We start from the raw sequence: 18,071 nt of genomic DNA, 5'->3' as shown, positions 1-18,071 counted from the left end.
CTAAAGTCTAATTTGTCATTGATTACTGTAGTATATTTCTAAGATTATGAAGAACTATCTGTTGGTAATCAATTTAAAAAGTTTGTTTCCTATTGGGGGCAATACTAGAACTAATTTTGCCATTGAAAACTTAAAAATAAACTGTATAACTACAAAAAAGTGGTTGCTTCACGTGTTACAGTAATGAATACCAATAGAGAGAAAAATGAACACGCGGCTAAAAATTGGTTGGCGTCCATTTGCACGGTTCTGATTCGTGACATATCTGTGCCTGTTCCTGTCCAGGGAGATGGCAAGCAAATTTGTGCTGCCTCCTCATTTGAATGATTTCAGCATACAAGCTAGTGTCACCCTCGCTGCTGACTGGCTGCATGTTCAACAGCGGGCCGAATAGCGTGTGAGGCTAGCACGAGTTCCAGGTAGCCTCCAGCGTTAAAGACAATCTCTTCCTCTTAAAGGAAAGCTGCACTGAATTAACAGGAGGCTGCTGCTGACTACCAGTACTGCAATTGCAAACAAGGGAATTGGAACACTCCGTAAATAGAGGGCTCCATGGTTCACGGATATGGTGTTGGTGGCTTTAGTCATGGAGGTGGACAGAAGAGAGGCCATGTTCCCGCAGGGGACCAGGAAGCCCTCAAGGAATGCCCTCTGAAGGGAGTGGCAGCATGTAACCACGGAGGTCTGGCCCTGAGAACCTGGCAGCACTGTCATAAGTAGTTTCATGACCTTACGAGTGGTCACGGTCAACAAATGCATCTGCACCTGACATCTTGTACTCACCAACCTCTCACTCTACTCAATCCACCACACCCCAATCACTCACCCATCAGCAATCTCTGGCATTCAGAACTCAGGTCTAACATTCCCATACACCACCCCACCCTCATGCACCTCCCAATAATGCCAGCCTCACATCCATCTCTTATTGCCACCAGATGCCTTCAGCTATTCAGTTATGACAGGCACGTCATCCAAACACAGGGTAACACAATCACTGGAATTCTGCTTTCTCTCTTGCAGGACAAAGAACCCCACAATAGAAGGGAGCAGCAGAGAACCAGGGGAGGGCCTGGCTCTCCATCCACTGAGTCTGACAGAGGAAATGGTACTCTGCATCATGGGGGCTGGCTGCAACACAGCCTGCAGCACCCGGCATTGTCGAGACCATTTAAGATTTACTGCTTTATTGCTTTCTCAACTTCCACCTCACCCTCATCCTGCTATCTGGCATGATGTGCAAGCTGCAGCTGGTGTAACTATGGACCTCTTCCTTTACAGCCCAATCCCCCTCCCCTTCGGATTTTATGCTTTCAGATACCCAAGAGCTGTCACCTGTCCAGCCACAGCACACCCAGGAACAAAAGAGAGAGCAACAGCACCGCAATGAAGAAGCACAATCACTTGATCTGTTATTCGCAGCCACCAGCTCAGATACTGGCATCATACATACAATAGAGGGTAGTATAGAAACAGGATCTGCACTGGGCACACGTGGGCTGCAGTCAGGCTACAGGGAAAGGGTAGTGCATGTCAACTGGAGGGTGAAGTTGTGGACATGTTCTGCTGCCGGGGACGCAGATGAGGACTACATCGAGGCAGCATATAGAAGACTGCTGCTGGTGATGTACAGAGTATTTGCTGCATTGGAAGGCCTGCCAAACAGCCTTCTGTTACTGTCAAGGAGCACAAAGGGATACGGTTCCAAATGTGGCAGAGAAAATTGCGCAGAGCTTGGTGCCCATCCTTTCACATGTGGAAGTGGTGGCCAACTCCATAACTGCAGTAGCAGACCAAGCTGTGATGCAGTGTCCGATGGCCGCTGTCTCAGTTTCCACTGCAGCATAGGTGGGAGCGACCCAAGATCGCACTGCTGCAATGGGAGCTCAGTCAGAGGTCGGGAGATCCCTGCTTGCTGTCATACAGACTAAGAGTGCTGCCATCATGGCTGTGAACCTCAATGTTCAAAGGAGCTTGCAGGCTCTCATGACAGTCCAACAATCTGTGCTCCACCAGATTATTAGGATTGTTGAGGTGCTGCCCTGGAGAGTAGCAGTGCTGTTGTGTAGTACAAACTTGCTGTCTTCTCAGGACGACAGCATTCGTGCTCCCACGCTGACAATGCCCTTGCTGTTGGCTCAGTCAGCCAGCCTGGATTGCTGCTGTCCATGGTGAGGTGGTGCAGTCTGAAGCCGGGCACTCAAGGTTCACAGCTGCTAGAGGTTGTCTTGCAAGGCCGTCTGCAGTCTCCCCCTAATGAAAGACAACAGCCTTCCAGCGACCATGCTGCAGGCGCTGCGGTAACACTGCATTAGAGCACACTGACAGGCAAAGACACCTGCAAGACAGGCACTAAGAGATTGCATGAGGGTGAATAGTTCATTTCTGTTTGTAGAATTGGATGCATTGTTGGATAAAGATGCTAATGAAAAGGGTTTTATGGGTTGCCTTTTTGTAGGATGTTGGCCAAGGCGACGCTGCAATGAGAAGTCTCAGATGGATGTAATGCTGTGAAGTGGAAGTAGTTTTACGAAACTGGAGTCGAGCAGGTGCGCCCAGACAGGCCATCGGGAGTAGAGAGATCCAGGATGCCTCCTCCTCCTCCAGAGGTGGCGTCTGGATTCCTGCTGGTAATAACTGTGCCCTCCTGTTGACGAAGTCATGGAGGATGCCGCAGATCACCACAAACTTGGACAACCACTCCAGCATGTACTGGAGGGATTCACCTGAATAATCCAGATATAGAAGCATTGCTTGAGCTTGCCGATAAGTATTCCCCCTGATGTTTCTGGTGGCGCTATGGCTCTCGTTATACACGTGGTCAGGCGGCAGAGGGAGTGTCATGAAACATGTGTACGGGAGTAGCCACTATCTGTGAGAAGCCAGACTCTGGTTCTCTGTGGATTCTCAAAAACGGCAGGATGAAGGCATCGTGGCTGCTGCCAGGATAACGGGCATTCACCAACATGATATATTGTGCATGGTCACATACCAACTGCACATTGATAGAAGAGTAATCCTTGTGATTCCTATAGCTCTCCCTGTTGAAGTGGGGAGGCCACAGAGCTGCATGTGTTCAGTCAATGGTGCCATGCACCATTGGGAACCCTGCTATCCTGATAAAGCTCATTCTGCTTCTCCCTGCAGAGATAGAAAACAATGCATTCAACTCTCCAGGTACAGATGGCCTCCATCACATCCCGGATGCACTGATGGACGATATACTGGGATATGTTAGAAACTTTGCCACTCCAGCCTGGAAAAATCTGGACGCATAAAAGTTCAAAACCACTGTGACATTTATGGCCACTGGCAGTGCCATCCTCACCCTGGTGCAAGACTCCTGGTTGGGTTGAAGGAGGTACAGAACTGTATCACCTCCTGGATGAACCTGAGTCACATTGCACTCGGGTCATGTGGTGGTAGGAGAAATGCTCTTTGAAAAGCCATGGTCGGCAGGGCCTTCCAGGGAGAACCGTCCTCCTCCTCGCTCTTCACAGAGCTTCCCCTCTCTGCAGCCTTCTTAATTTGTTGGTTATATTGTAGACCCAGAAACATAGCAGGGGTGTCATGCAGGAAGTAGCCAGAAGCATAGCTGATGCCATTTTAGGCCTTCAAGGCCTGTGTAATGCTGGGAGCAGCAGCACTACAGAGCCGAATGTCACAGCTACACCATTTAAATAAAGAAACAAGCAATCTTATGTTTGTGCATTTCAGTCTGGAAAATGTATTGTTTCAAAGGCATTATATAATGGAAATTTGTATTTAATCTCAAATGATAGGTTTTACATTTGCAAATGATTTTTTTTTTGTATCGGGCAAAGGTCCAAAATTATTGAAGCATAATCTAAATAGTTTAAGGCTTTATCTTTGGGTATTCTGAAATGTTCCCAACAGGAGTTTTAATATTTATAAGTCACAGGAAGTCCTGTTGATTTCCCTTGTATGTTGGATATGAAAAATGTATAAAAACTTTGGCACAATGCAAATTATAAACCTTGTAATTTCCAAACCAAAATTAATGGGCAATGCACTGTTTTGCTATTTTTTTTTTAAAGTGTATTTGATTAGTTACAAAAATCACAGATAACTAGACTTTGAATCATATTGGATTCCTTCTGAAGAAAATATGGTGTACAACAGATGAAAATTTGGTTGAACAATGATTATGGCCGCCATTTTTTAAAGCTACTGTATTATCTTAAATGACAGCAAAGTCTCGAGTTTGTTTAAATTCTGCTAATAAGAACATTCACTATTTTGTCTTTTTAAATACTGTATGTCAGATTAAAAAAGGAAAGTTCAACTTTAAAAAAAAATTGACTACATAAAGAGTTAAAGAATGTATAAAAAATGTCCCCCAGGACTCTAATACATTAAATTGAGGATTCTCAAGCTATGGAATGCACCTCCTGAAACGACAAGTCTTACCCATGGGAGGCATAAATATAAACAAATAGAAAAAAGTATTCCAAATTGCATCTTTCTTATGCATCTCAATGTGAGTTTTTATACAGGATTTTTAAGGATCTGTGCTAATGGGAAATGCACAGAATGAAAACTGCAACACAAGTGACCCATAAATAATGTCAAACTGTCTGCTGGAAGAGACCCTCAAGTTCACACATCAACAAATGACATGTCTTGGTGAGTGGCCTCATATTGGCTGATCTGTGGATTAAACCAATTGGGAGCACTGCACTATGACTAACAACACATGACAAACTTTCTCCAACACAGATTTCCAATAAAGTATTAAAAAGACCTTCAACAGTGATCTTCTTGAGAACCCGAAGCAGTCACACAGTTTTCCCTCAGTGAGCAGGGGTAGGGTGCAATGCTCCGAGAGTGGAACACAATATTTAATTGATACTTTGCCTTGCATTGTTTTCATGAAATTACATCACCAGTCATGCACAACAAGTCAATACTTACTTCAGTGGGACACCACTATTCTATTTGCATTACTGCATTCTTTATCATCCTGAACCATTCTCAACTGCACAGGAACTTTCACCTCAGATCTCAATTAATAAATCAAGTCTAAATGGTAAACTGATATGGGCACTGCAAAAAAGTTTGTACACAGGGTATAAAGTGATGTGAGGCAACATTTTACTTAAGTAAAGGATAGCATTTTCACCATGTGCAAATTCAATGGGCTACATTTGAACTTTCGGACCTGCTTGGCAGGCAGGCAGCAGGTAAGCAACCCAAAGGTTTGTGGAACGGGTTTTGCCATGGCTCTTTAATTCAGCCAGCATGAACATCCCGCTTCTGGGTTTCCCAACCAATCGGAAGGGTGGGCGTGACACAACCTGCACCGGACTGTTCAAGCCTCAGCATTTAAAGTGGCTGTCCAAGGGACAGAAAGGATCCATTCTACAATTGTCAGGAGACACACAACAACTCTACTGATGGAGTCTCAATGTGGGAAGCCTGCCCCCAGTTCTCTCAGGCATACCTGTCCATAAGGCCTGAAGAGAAATATTCCCAGTAGATGGGAGAAACAGGCCAGCCTCTGAAACCAAGCAGGAGTACTTGTAAGTGAATGAGGAGGTGAGCAGTAGGAGTGTGGTCCCTCGCTCATGGATACAGTGCCGCAAGAGGTTCAATGACCTCATCAGGGCAGGAAAGGTGAGTGGTATACCACATTCAAGCTCAAATCCCCTCACTCTCAGCCTTCTGCTGCACAGCGCTCCTCAGTGCAACATACCTTGCAGGCCCACTCCTTTCTCTCTCTCGCGAGGGACCTCCTCACATCCCTATCTGAACAGTCATCACTGACACTCACCCTCATCTTGCCATCTGACAGTCACCCAGTAAATGTTGTTATTCCATTTCTCACATTCCTAGATCTCTTCTTTCGCTCCTTACAGAAGAATGAGAACACCAGTCATCCATAAGTCAACACACTGGAGATCAAAACGATGTTGGAATGCAAGTCCATTGGAGATGGAGAGATGGTGATCTCCCAGATAGCTGATAATAGAATTAGTTATCACACAGCCACGTGGCACACAACACACAACCCGTATTGACTCGAGGTCAGCAGCCACTGAAAGATCATTTGCACAGGGACAATTGTGAACTCTTTCACCTCCCACAGGTTCTTCAAACTTCACGATGATGAAGAGGAATGACTCATCACGTCAGAGGAGGTCATACACTCCGAGGAAGCACCAACACATGACACGTCCACACCCTCCACCAGTTCAGACACACACTTTGGTGGGGCCTCCAAGACATTTAGTTGGGTTGTTACATGATGAACCACACATCAGAAGTGAGCAGGAGCAAGTTTTGGACATAGGAACACAATGGAGAGTCCCTGTCCGAGAGTGCAGGACCCCCCAAGCTCTGCTTAGCCAGACACAGATTCTGAACCTAGCTTGGGGGGCGTGGGGGCTGGGATTTGGAGCAACAACTGAAAATGTGCAAGGTTCTTGTCAGCATTTCCAGAGGCACTGCGCACCAATGGAGAGAGATTGGAGGAATCCAAGTCTCTAGCGTAAGTGCGAAGATATCTCAGACCTTTGCATTGATGTACACCTCCATGGAAAGAGTAGCCACCTGCATGGAGCATCAGACGCAACTGGCAACCAAGTGCATGCTGGCCCTCATCAAGGACCGGCACAACAATTCTGCTGGTTTAATTAGGATGGAGGAAAGCCTAACATTGCTGAACTTCAGTGAGACGTTGAACAGCCAAAGTGCTCTCCAGCCAGTGGGGAACAGGAATGTGTGAGTGGGCCATAAGGAGGAAGTGGTAGAAAGGTCACATGGAAGTGGGGACACTGCTCAAGGCGCTCCCACTCCTCACCCCTTCCTCCATGCTCCTCCCCACCCATCAGAGCCCCATATGCTGACTCCTGTCCCAATAGCCGAGTTTTCCCCTGCACAGGTGCAGGCAGACAGTCTTTGGCAGGGCCCTCACAGGCTCCAAAACCCAGAAGATGTCATTCACAAGCATCTCAGCAGTCAGAGCAGGGGACCGAGCAGCTTGCTCTAGCACCATTGAAGACACAGGGGTAGCACCACATAAAGGTAATAGGGAAATACAGTGTAGTTCCACAAGGGAAATCACTTGGGCAATTAAAAGTGTATTAATGTCACTTTTATTGTCAATGTCCATGCACCATAAACTTTATTTCAATCTCCAATGTAGTGTCTTGCCTGCCAAGTGACTATCAGCCTAGAGGGAAATGGTATGACAAGGGTAGAAGACGAGTGGTGGATGTTAGTGAAATAGAAGGATTATCGACAGTAGGAATGCTTTGTGTTGGAGTGGGGTTGGGCAGGGGGAACCCAGTGGGTTCAGAATTGGTGTGCCATAAGGCTGCAGAGATTTGCTGAATCGTACCTGCATGAGTCCATCTTGGACATCTCTGGAAGCTAGGTGAGCATCAGCAGGGACCCTGGCCGCACGAGGCACCTTACAACATGTATTTAGCCTCTTTAACATAACAAAACATCCCAAGATGCTTCACAGGAACACTGTACAGCAAAAATTTGACACTGAACCACATAAGGCAACGTTAGGGCAGATGGCCAAAAGCTTGGTCAGAGATAGGCTTTAACGAGCATCTTAAAAGGAGAAGAGAGGCGCTGAGGGGTTTGGGTGGGAATTTCAGAGCTTAGGGCCGAGACAGCACGTTCTCCAGCTCCTCCTCTTTGAAAATGCAGAGTGGACCTCATCTTCCTCCTCCTGCAGCTCCAGTCCTATCTGCTGTATTATGCTGTGCAAGGCAAAGCAGACCACTATCATTCTGAACACCCTTGCCAATGCATACTCAAGGGAATCCCAGATCTGTCCAGGCACCCGAATAGGATCTTCAACATCCCAATGGCTTGTTCAATGACCACACTGGAGTTCAATGACCACACTGGAGTTCATGTGGCTTTGGTTGTACCTTTCCTGTGCGGCAGTGGTAGAGAGCCTCACAGGTGTCATCAGCCACTTTCATGAAGGGTAGCTCTCATCTCCAAGGAGCCATCTGCTGACTCTGCTTGGAGGTGCAAAGAACGGTGGTAGACTTGACTAGCACAGAATGAAGGCATCACATCAGTTTCCTGGGTTATCTTGCACAGTCACGATAATCTTCCGTGGGTTACATATCAGCTGAGAACCCCTTTCGATTGATGAATCCTGCTAGTTGATCGGAGGGCAACTTGATTATACCCATCTGGCAATGTGACTTTTTGTACCTGTGGGGAAACCAGCCAGTGCAGCAAATTTGAGGGATCTCTTGTTCTAGCTGGCCTCATCAATAGTAAAGTGGGCAAAACGTGGCAGCGTTTACCTGGGAAATGCACCTGTGTGCAGTAGATTGTGAAATCCTGGAAGGAGCTGGAGACAAAGAAATTCAAGGTTGTGGTGACCTTGATTGCCATGGCAATGCATGCCCACCTGGTTTACTGGGCAGAAGGTTTTATTCCAGGAGGTTGCAGATGTCAAAAACAACCTGCCATGAAAGTCTGAGCCTCCTGAGGGACTGGTGCTCAGTCATGTCCAGAAAACTGATCTTCTGCCTGTATACCTTGTGTTGACAGTCAATACCACCTGTGAGCTGGTGCTCTGCATTTATGCTCACTGCCCTCTGAAGTGGCAGATAGCTGAGAAAAAGGCAGCTGCTGATCCTGCTGGTAGTGTTGCTGGTACTGCTCCTCCTCTTGTTCCTCAGAGGTTCAAGGTAGAGATGCTCCCATGCTGCTCAGAAGGCAAACAGCTGGAAAGTACAGATCAAAGGCAAAAAAAAATCCAAGGTAGTAGGAATGACCTCCAAAATCTTGGAAATCACCTTCAAAGCAATTAAAGCACCCTCTCAGAACAAGTCTTATGAACAAAAGCCTTTCACTTAGGTAAAGCAGCAGTTATCATAGCTCTGTATTTAAAGACTTTCCAGCCCCATCAATCCACGCTGTGCGCTTGCCTTATTGAAATTGTCAAGTTTCAGACAGCCTGGGAAACCCCTGTGCTGTCAGTTAAAGCCAGAATCCAGGGTTACAACTGTAGTAAATTAGCTTTTTGCATAGTTAAATCCCAGATGCGGCTGTCCCATGGGCGATTCCCACACGCTTAAATCGTGCGCCAGTTAAATACAGAAGTCAGTGGTTTCCTGACACGCCGGCATATTTTGCTTCCTTAATCCCAGCGCAACCAGCACCCTCCACCAACACCCACCCCCCCAACTTTCTGCAGGTTAAAATTTCCCCAGATCATCATTACAGAGCAGCAATGCTTTCCTCCAGAATGTGATGGGGGATAAAAATAAATCTGTGAAAACACAACAAAGATTAAACAATTTTTAAAAAAGCAAAGTATTGCGGATACTGGAAACAGTCAGCAGGTTCGGCAACATCGGTGGAGAGAGAAAACGCAGGGTTAATGTTTCAGATTAAGGACCTTTTTTATCAGCACTAATAAATGGTCATTGAGCTGAAACATTGACACTACTTGTTTCCCTCTGCACAAAAGCTGCCTGACCAACTGCGTGCTTCCTGCATTTTATGTTTTTATTAAAGATTAAACACAAACAGATTAACACCATATGATTTTCTCTCTCATCCTTGACAACATCATTTTCTTGGGAACACATTCAAACAAACAATCAGTGTACAAAGTCAGAATAAAAATGTGCAAAGTGTTATGAAAGTACTTCTATTTTTAATTTTTTGTGGACTCGTATTTTAGCATTATGGACATTGGTTCATTTGGGAAAACTGAAAAGATTCCATGGATTTTTTTTTTGACAAAGGTTACTAAGAGGTCTTGTTTGAAAACAAATCTTTACTGGATGTCACATGCCTTAAGCTCAATAAACAACAGAAACTTTAGTGACTTGGGGAAGGTGTTTACAGAGAAGTGACATCAAGATTTATGGTGGTCAGGAGGCTTCACTTTTGGGATATCGTTGTGGTTTAGTTAGGGTGTGGACTGTGTTGAAAGCAGTTGGGTTTGTAGCCTGCCGACAAGCACCCAGCTCTACCTCTTTGAAAAAACCCTGTGAATCTGGTGTCTGAGAGCAAAAACCTCTGATGCCACATTTCTCCTGAGATGCTCCTGGAAGGCCTGCCAGATTAATTCGATGCCGCCTGAAAAGAACTACTCCAGAAAAGATCGCAGTGACCTGTCTGCGTGTACTCAGATGCCAGACTATATGCCATTTTTGGGACAAAACATATCTCATCCTTTTTCTTCAAGAATTAACAAGTATTTGGCAAAGTATTTTTCTTTGCTTTTTTTGTAAAAGACCTCTGCAGAGAATATTTCTTTATATTTTTTCTTTAACCTGTGTCTGTGTGTGTGTATACGTGTGTGCGTGTATGTTGAGTATTTAAAAAGGGAACTTTCATATTTCAATCTGTGTATTTATGTTTTGCTTCTTTACTGGCTAAGTCTTGTTTTATAATAAAGTGATAATTTTGTTGTTCATTAAGGAAACCTGGTTGTGTATTTTATTCTGGGATAAAGAGTAGAGTATATGATTGACCGAATAAGTAACTGGGTAAACATTTAAATATATGTTTTGACGGAATTACTGGAATGGATTTGCCAGTTGCTATGACATTTCTGGAGGAGGACTTATTCCTGAGTGAGCATGGGCAGCAAAATTGGAGTTAGAGTTAAAACCAAAAGCTAAGAAAGCAGACATAATTGAAGTAATAGCATAGCATTTGAAATTGGAAGGAGGAAAAGGCAATCCAGATGGTAGTTCAGTTGAATTAGCTAGAACTCGGTTGCAGATGAAGCAGCTTGAACTGGAAAAGGAAAAAGAATTGGAAATGAAAAAACTGGACCTTGAACAGCAAAGAGAATTGACCATGAAGAAACCTGAACTTGAAAGAGAGTAAAAGGGCAAAAGAGAGTGCATTTCAAAGAAAAATAGAAAAAAAGGAATTTGAACTGAAAAAGGTGGAACTATGACAAAAGAGTGGTCTTGATTCAAAGGAAAATTCTGGTGAAGATCTGACTCCAGCCCAGGACCCAGTGGAGAGCTGTTTAAATTTGTGCAAGCCCACCTGAAGTTTGAAGAAAGGGTCATAGAGGCATTTTTCATTTCTTTTGAAAAAAGATAGCCAGACAGATGAAGTGGCCGAAGGAAAGCTGGGCACTGCTTGTGCAAAGCAGGTTGATGGGCAGAACTCGAAGTTTCTGCTATGCTTTCTGAGGAACTTCTGTGGATTATGAGATGGCAAAAAAGGCTATTCTCGCTGCAAATAGACAGAAATTTCAGAATCTCCAGAGACAGCCTGGGCAGACGTATATAATTTGAGAGGATAAAGCAAAATAACTTTGATCGTTGAATGTGGACACGAAAGGTAGAGGCCACCTATGAGAACCTTAGGGAAATAATCCTCCTGGAAGAATTTAAAAATTCACTCCCTCCATTTATAAGAAGCCATGTATAGAACCAGAAGGTTTCAACAGCCAGACAGGCAGATGAGATCGCTGATGATTATGAGCTTGTTTACAAGCCCAAACCCTTTGTTCCTCACCCCCACAAACCAGAGAAGGATAGAAGATGGGAGAGTGAAAGGAAGGCAAGTAGCCGGAGCCAAAAAGGGACAGCAGTGAATGCCTCAGGATCTCCTCCTCAGGCCAGCAAGGAAGATGCTGAGGGTGGAATTGAGGTTCGAAAGCCCAAGTGTTTCCATGGCCACAAGGTGGGACATCTTCGTGCAGAATGCTGGAAGTTGTGGGGTAAACCCATGGGATACACAAGGCCAATGCAGAGAAAGCAGCCCTGACCGAGATTACAACAGATCAGGCTGTAGCTCTAACTGCAGCCATAAGGTCAAGTTCAAAAACCGCTGTTAGTGCGGGGGATGCAAATAGGATACCCGAGAGTCTTAGGGAATTCTTGTCAAAGCGAAAAGTAACTCCTTAGCCCTCAAGTGAGGCAGGTAAACCTATAGTTATACTTAGGGATACAGGAGCTATCCAAACTCTTTTGCTGGGGAAAGGCATAACCTTTCCACCAGAGAGCGCACTGAATGCCAAGGTTTTAGTGAATAGTATCGGCGAAGAGTACATACCTGTACCTTTGTATCAGGCGCACCTGGGCTGTGACCTAATGTCTGGAATGGTAACCGTGGGAGTTGTTCATAGTTTTCTTGTAGATGGAGTTGACCTACTCCTGGGGAATGATTCGGCCAGAGCGAAGGTAGTCACAGAAAGACCAAGTGAAGTCAAAGAGACAGAACGGTTGCAGGAAAAGGTTCCAGGAAGTTTTCCTTTATGCATAGTGACCCAAGCAATGGCTAAACAAATTCCATTGCTGGGGTCAAATTGCCACCACCGTCAGATAGCCGAATATCTGAAACTTTCTTTGGGGATTTGGATAATCCGAAGGAAATGTTCAGTAAGTCTTTTCTGATCAAGGCTCAGCAAGCCGAACCAGAGTTAAGTAAAGTGGCACAATTGGCTCTAACTGAAGCGGAGGCAAAGGGAGTTCCAGAAGGTTACTGTATTAAAAATGGTTTGATGAGGAAGTGGAGACCTCCTCACAGGCCTGCGGATGAAGAACGGATGGTAACTCACCAGAAAGTGGTACGCCCGAAGTATCACTGGGAAATATTAAGGATAGCTCATGAAATTCCTATAGCGGGACACGTGGGGATCTGGAAGACCCAATCACGTCTAGGTTGACATTTATACTGGCCAGGTCTTACCAAGGACATGATGCAGTTTTGTAAAACATACCATACATGCCAGATTGTGGGAAAACTGCAACCTGCCATAAAACCGACACCTCTAATTCCCATAACAGTGTTTGAGGAACCATTTAGTAGGGTGTTGGTAGGCTCGGTAGGAAGTTTACCGAAAACAAAGGCGGGACACCAATATATACTCACTGTCATGGATATGGCTACTTGGTTCCCAGAGGCCACTAGAGAACAATTTCTGCTAAGATAGTGGTAGAGAAGTTAACCCAGTTCTTCACTAGATATGGATTACTGATTGAGATTTAGTCTGATCAAGGTTCCAATTTTGTGTCTATAATTTTTCAGAAAATTATGGGTAATTTGGGTAGAACACAGTTAACGTCCTCAGCATACCACCCACAGACACATGGGGCTTTGGAAAGGTACCATCAGACCCTCAAAACGATTATCGGGGCATAATGTCATGAATATCCCCAAAATTGGGCTAAAAAGTTGGAATTCCTTTTGTTTGCAATTGGGATTCACCTAATGAGTCTACTCGTTTTAGTCCTTTTGAATTAGTTTATGGACATGAGGTAAGAGTTCCTCTCAAACTAATCAAAGAAACGTTTTTAGAACAGGGGGATGAATCTTCTGTGTTAGATTATGTATCCGTGTTCTGGGAGCAGCTCACCAGAGCCTGCAAAGTAGCTCAGGAACATCTGAAAGCTTCCCAAACAACCATGAAAAAATTGGCAGAAAAGCATGCTAAGACCCCAACATTTCAACCATAGGATGAGGGGTTTGTATTACTGCCTTTCCAGGGTGAACCACTGATAGCACAGTTCAGTGGTCCATATAAAGTGGTCAAAAGATTTGGTAAAGTAAGTTATTTGATTAACAGTCCAGATTGCCAGAAAAATAATCAGCTGCGTCATATCAATGTGTTGAAAGATTACCACCAGGAGGAGGATAAGCAAGCACAGGTACTTCAGGTAGTAAGGACAGGGAAGGATGAAAGGGATAGTGAGGATGAGACAGAAGGAGGCCTAGACAATTCTCAATTTGAACCTCCTACTATCCAGTTAGCTAGCACTGAATTGTTAGGGAGATTAAACACTGCTTTCATATTTAGATGCAGAACAATGAGAAGATCTAACAAGGTTACTCACAGCATTTAAAGGAGTCTGTAGGGACAAACCAGGATGTACATCCTTAGCCATATATGATGTGGATGTAGGGAAATCCTTTCCTATAAAACAGTATCTTTATCGCTTAGGATCAGAGAAACAGGCCCAGGTGAAAACACAAATCCAATACTTGCTGGAAAACCACCTAATTGAACCCAGTCAAAGTAGCTGGAGTTCCCCAGTCGTGTTGGTGCTTAAACCTGATAGTTCAACTAGATTTTTTATAGACAACAGAAAAGTTAATACAGTAACAAAGTCAGACTCCTACCCAATTCCTCAAGCCACTCTGAGTCACTACAAATGCCTACCAGGTTCTCCCAACTCGAGACACTTCCCAATCCAGGATCAGCCTGAATGTAATGTATTAAATTTCCTCTGAAGCTGCTTGCTAATATTCCTATAGCTGACCTCAGTGGAGCAGGTCCATGGGAAGAGGAAACTTCCAAAATGGGTCTCCACAGGCTGGAAAACAAATTTCCGCATTATCAATAAATCTTGTAAGATTCTATCTTTTCAGAATATCTGAACAGGCAAACTACAATGCCTTGCATTAGCCTTTAAAACCAGAAAACCTGTGCTTCTGCCAAAAACTTAGATTCTTGTTTTATTTAGAAATCTAGTAAGATTCTTCCTAATGGGTATGAGTGGGATGTTTACTGTGCTGATGCACAATGTTAACTGTAAACTAATCAGCAAGATAAAAATGCTGCAAGTTCCGACTTCCTGCCGTTGCAGTTGAAAGTGCTTTATGACTTGTATTCAAAATGTACACACACACACAGAAAGAATTAGGGGAGGGAGTTGAAGTGCACTCAATTGAAGTTAAGGTCTTGGAGTCCTCACTGGGCCTCAGGGAACAATTTCAAGCTTGCTTCTCTGGTACCAGAAGGACAAAGAGAGGCTTTGTCTGTAGTCTTGAAGCATAGAAGCTGCTACCGTGGGTCCCCTGGGACTTTGCTGGAGAGACAGAAAGAAAGGTCTTGTCTGTGGTGTTTAAAATTGCAGTTTGTTCCTTTCTGTGTGGCAAAATTTAAAACAAAACCCAGTCTTGCCAGCAGGTAGATCATGTGACCATCTATTTGAAACAGCAACTTCTGGGAGGGTTGTTTCATTTCAGAGCCTCCCAGATTTACTCGGTGGGGGATGGAGTGTTGTCTCTTACAAAGTCAAAAGCTGTCAGTGTCTTTTGATCATCACTATTGTCCAGACTAATCTTGTTAATTGAATCAAGGAGCACCCCCATTGTCTCTCCATTCACGTCTCTCAGAATGCAAACGTGCAACCATGTTTTCAGTCGCTCAGTTCTGTTTTTTTAAACAGGTTCTTTGCAATATCCAGTAAGAAAGTGTCAGGTAATGTCTCATATGACAAAATTAATATGTTTTCATTTGGCAGGCGTGATTTCCATCATACCTCCGCCCCTCGCCGAATGAAATGCAATATTAGGAGCATTTCGTTAGAAGGAAGAGAAAATACAGGACAGCACACATGTATTTATTTCATTCATTCAGAAATCTTAAAATTGTTCCAGCCTGTCTTTTCTTTTGTAGTAGCGCTGTTTTAAACTGCCGCTTTTCCCTTGGTGAGTCTGAGATAATTATGTGTTGCCCAATGGGTTTAAAGTTTCTTTAATATCAGCTTGCAATAAGTTGGGAATGGGCATCCCAATAAACATGTGATTTCTGGGGAGGTTCAATGTTTGCACATTTCCATAATCATCCAGGGTGCCTTTGTTCCTGTTGTGGTCTACAGGGGAATGGTTAGATTTAATTAGCTCTGGGTTGGAGCTCTGATCATGGAAGTCAGCAGCGGGTGGATCCACTCTGACCTCACTTTCAGTACTCTGGTGAGTTATCCAAGTGCTGCTTATTTCAGGGTATTGTTGGTTCCCTTTTCTCCTGACTGTGGGCGAGGATTCTTTGCTAAGTTTCCCTTTGTCCCCAAGACACCACAATTCCACTGCACTCCCCAGAGGCACTTCGATTAGGTGAGGCATCACCCTCACGGTTTCTCTGCCCTCTTGACTTTCTTTGTCGCTGCAGTTTTTGCAAATGCTGCTAGCAGCACTGGTAGGGTGCTTCTGTTATCTGCATTTACATAGGAAGCTGTGGGGTCTAATTTTTCCAACATTTTGAGGTTGGCTGACTAGACAGCCGGAGTTTTCATTTGGGAATCCTCCCGGACCTCCTTTAACCTGTCCTCTTTGTCTCTTTCCTTTCTAACCTTTTGCCAGCCTTGTGCCTGCCTGTCCCTTTTCTTCTTGGCAGGGGTCCCTTACAATTCACTAGCCCTCTGCTGGAGGGTTTCTCAAAAGCTGATACAGGAATTAGGGGTGCAGATTTCACTACATGTTGGGGTTTCCCCTCAACCTGGCACATGCAACAACTCCTACAGTACTCCACATCATTGTGGAATTTTGGCAAGTCAAACTGCTGCCTTATGTGGGCTTTGGTTTTTCGTATACCGACATGTACAGCCATTGTAATCTCATGGGCCACTCTTAATATTTCGCTCCAGTACCTCTGTGGCACCACTAACTGGTGAACCACTGTCCACTCTTGGTCCTCAGGTCTGTGAGGAGAACTCCATTTCCTCATTCTTTACATAGTAGCAATCAGGGACTCCGTCTGCTTCAATTTCAGTCTGGGCAGCCTGTGCTAACTTTCTCAATACTGGGTCGGTTTGCTGAGCCTGAGCATGGGAAGATCCATTTACTCCATCCCCTGGGTCTTCTAACATTCCAAAGAAAGTTTCAGACAGACAGTCTGTCTACCATGCCAATTTAATCTCCTCTGCGGAAGCTGGTTTAGCCATGGCCTGATTCACTACACATTCAGGGGAACGTCTCCTGTCACTACCCTATCTCTCTGACCTCCTTCGGTCTCTCTTTCACTACTGGGGAGGCTACCACCTTCACCCCCGCCAGATCATTACCTAGCAGCAGGTCAACCCCATCCACAGGCAAACTAGGGACAATCCTCACTGTCACCAGTCCTGAAACTAGGTCACACTCCAAGTGCACCCGATGTATAGGTACGGGTATACACTGCCCTCCACTATCATTTACTATTGTTCTGATATTTACTGCACTGTCTGGGGAAAGGTCAGGCCTATTCCCAGCAAAAGGGATCTGGTGGACCCTGTATCCCGGAATATGACTATGGGCTTGCTTGGCCCACTCAAGGGGTATGGGGTTACTCGCCCTTTGGATACTAAATCCTGATAACCTTCAGGAATCCTATTAAATCTTCCTGCACCCACAGCAGTACGTTTTCTGGGTCTTACTGCTGCTGCAGTTAGAGCCACAGCTTGTTCAGTTGTGTTTTCCATCAGGGTCACTTCTTCTGCACTGAGCAAGTGTGCCCTGATTAACTCTACAGGCTTTCCCCGTAGTTTCCAGCAGTCAGCTCTTAGATAACCTGCCTTACTACAATGGAAGCACACAGGTCTCCAAGTCTCACTCCTATTTTCAGCACTATTCTTTTTGGCTGCATGTCCTGCTTTTCTTTCTCTCCCAGGACTGCTTGGGCTCCTATCACCTTCCCACCCTTTGTTCGGGTGACTATGAAAGGTTTTCCCTTGGGGAACTGACTTGTAAATGAAAGCAGCTAGAACTGCAGCTTGCCTCACTCTATCTATTTTTTTTTCTTCCTCCACATGGGTCTTTATGTAGAGTGGGAGAGAGTTTTTAAATTTCTCAAGAATTATCTCTGAGATTTTCATTCGTAGGCTATACTTTTAAGAGCCCTCAACCAATGGTCAAAAGCCAGCTGCTTACTCCTCTCAAACTCCAAGTAAGTTTGTACAGCTCGTTGCCAGAGAGTTCAGAACTTCTGGCGCCAGCCATTTTAACTGCCTTGCAAGTTTCTCAAAAGATACAAAAAAGAAATGCTTCCACGTCTCCCTCACTGAACTTTAGAATCAATTGGGAAAATTTCAAAAGCTCAGCACATGGTCCCGAATTACTTGTATTCTCTATATTGGCCATGCTTTCACTGGGGTTACTCTGTCGGTCCCTAGCTAACGCAAGCCGCTTTAGCTCCCTTTCCTCTTGTTCCTTTTGGAAAGTCTTTCTTTCTGTCTTCCAATTCAAGTTTCCTTTGTTCCAATTGTATCTTTGCTAACATTACCCTGTCTGACTCTAATTCTAACCCTGCCCTTGATTCTTCGGGTTCGAGGGATAAATGGTTGGCCACTAGTCTTAGGAGTTCTGATTTCCTAGCTTTGACACAG

The 18,071-nt window shown here is 44.7% G+C and overlaps 1 protein-coding gene across 1 annotated transcript in view; it reads right to left on the bottom strand.

Annotated features, from left to right (window-relative positions):
* fam185a (family with sequence similarity 185 member A) overlaps window positions 1–18,071 on the bottom strand; it is a 76,613-nt gene that overhangs the window by 17,634 nt on the left and 40,908 nt on the right. The window lies entirely within an intron of this gene.

This window comes from Heterodontus francisci, chromosome 27 (assembly GCF_036365525.1).
Source record: "Heterodontus francisci isolate sHetFra1 chromosome 27, sHetFra1.hap1, whole genome shotgun sequence".
Taxonomy (NCBI): domain Eukaryota; kingdom Metazoa; phylum Chordata; class Chondrichthyes; order Heterodontiformes; family Heterodontidae; genus Heterodontus; species Heterodontus francisci.
The sequence above is the reverse complement of the archived record's forward strand: the minus strand, read 5'-3'. Positions and strand labels throughout refer to the sequence as shown.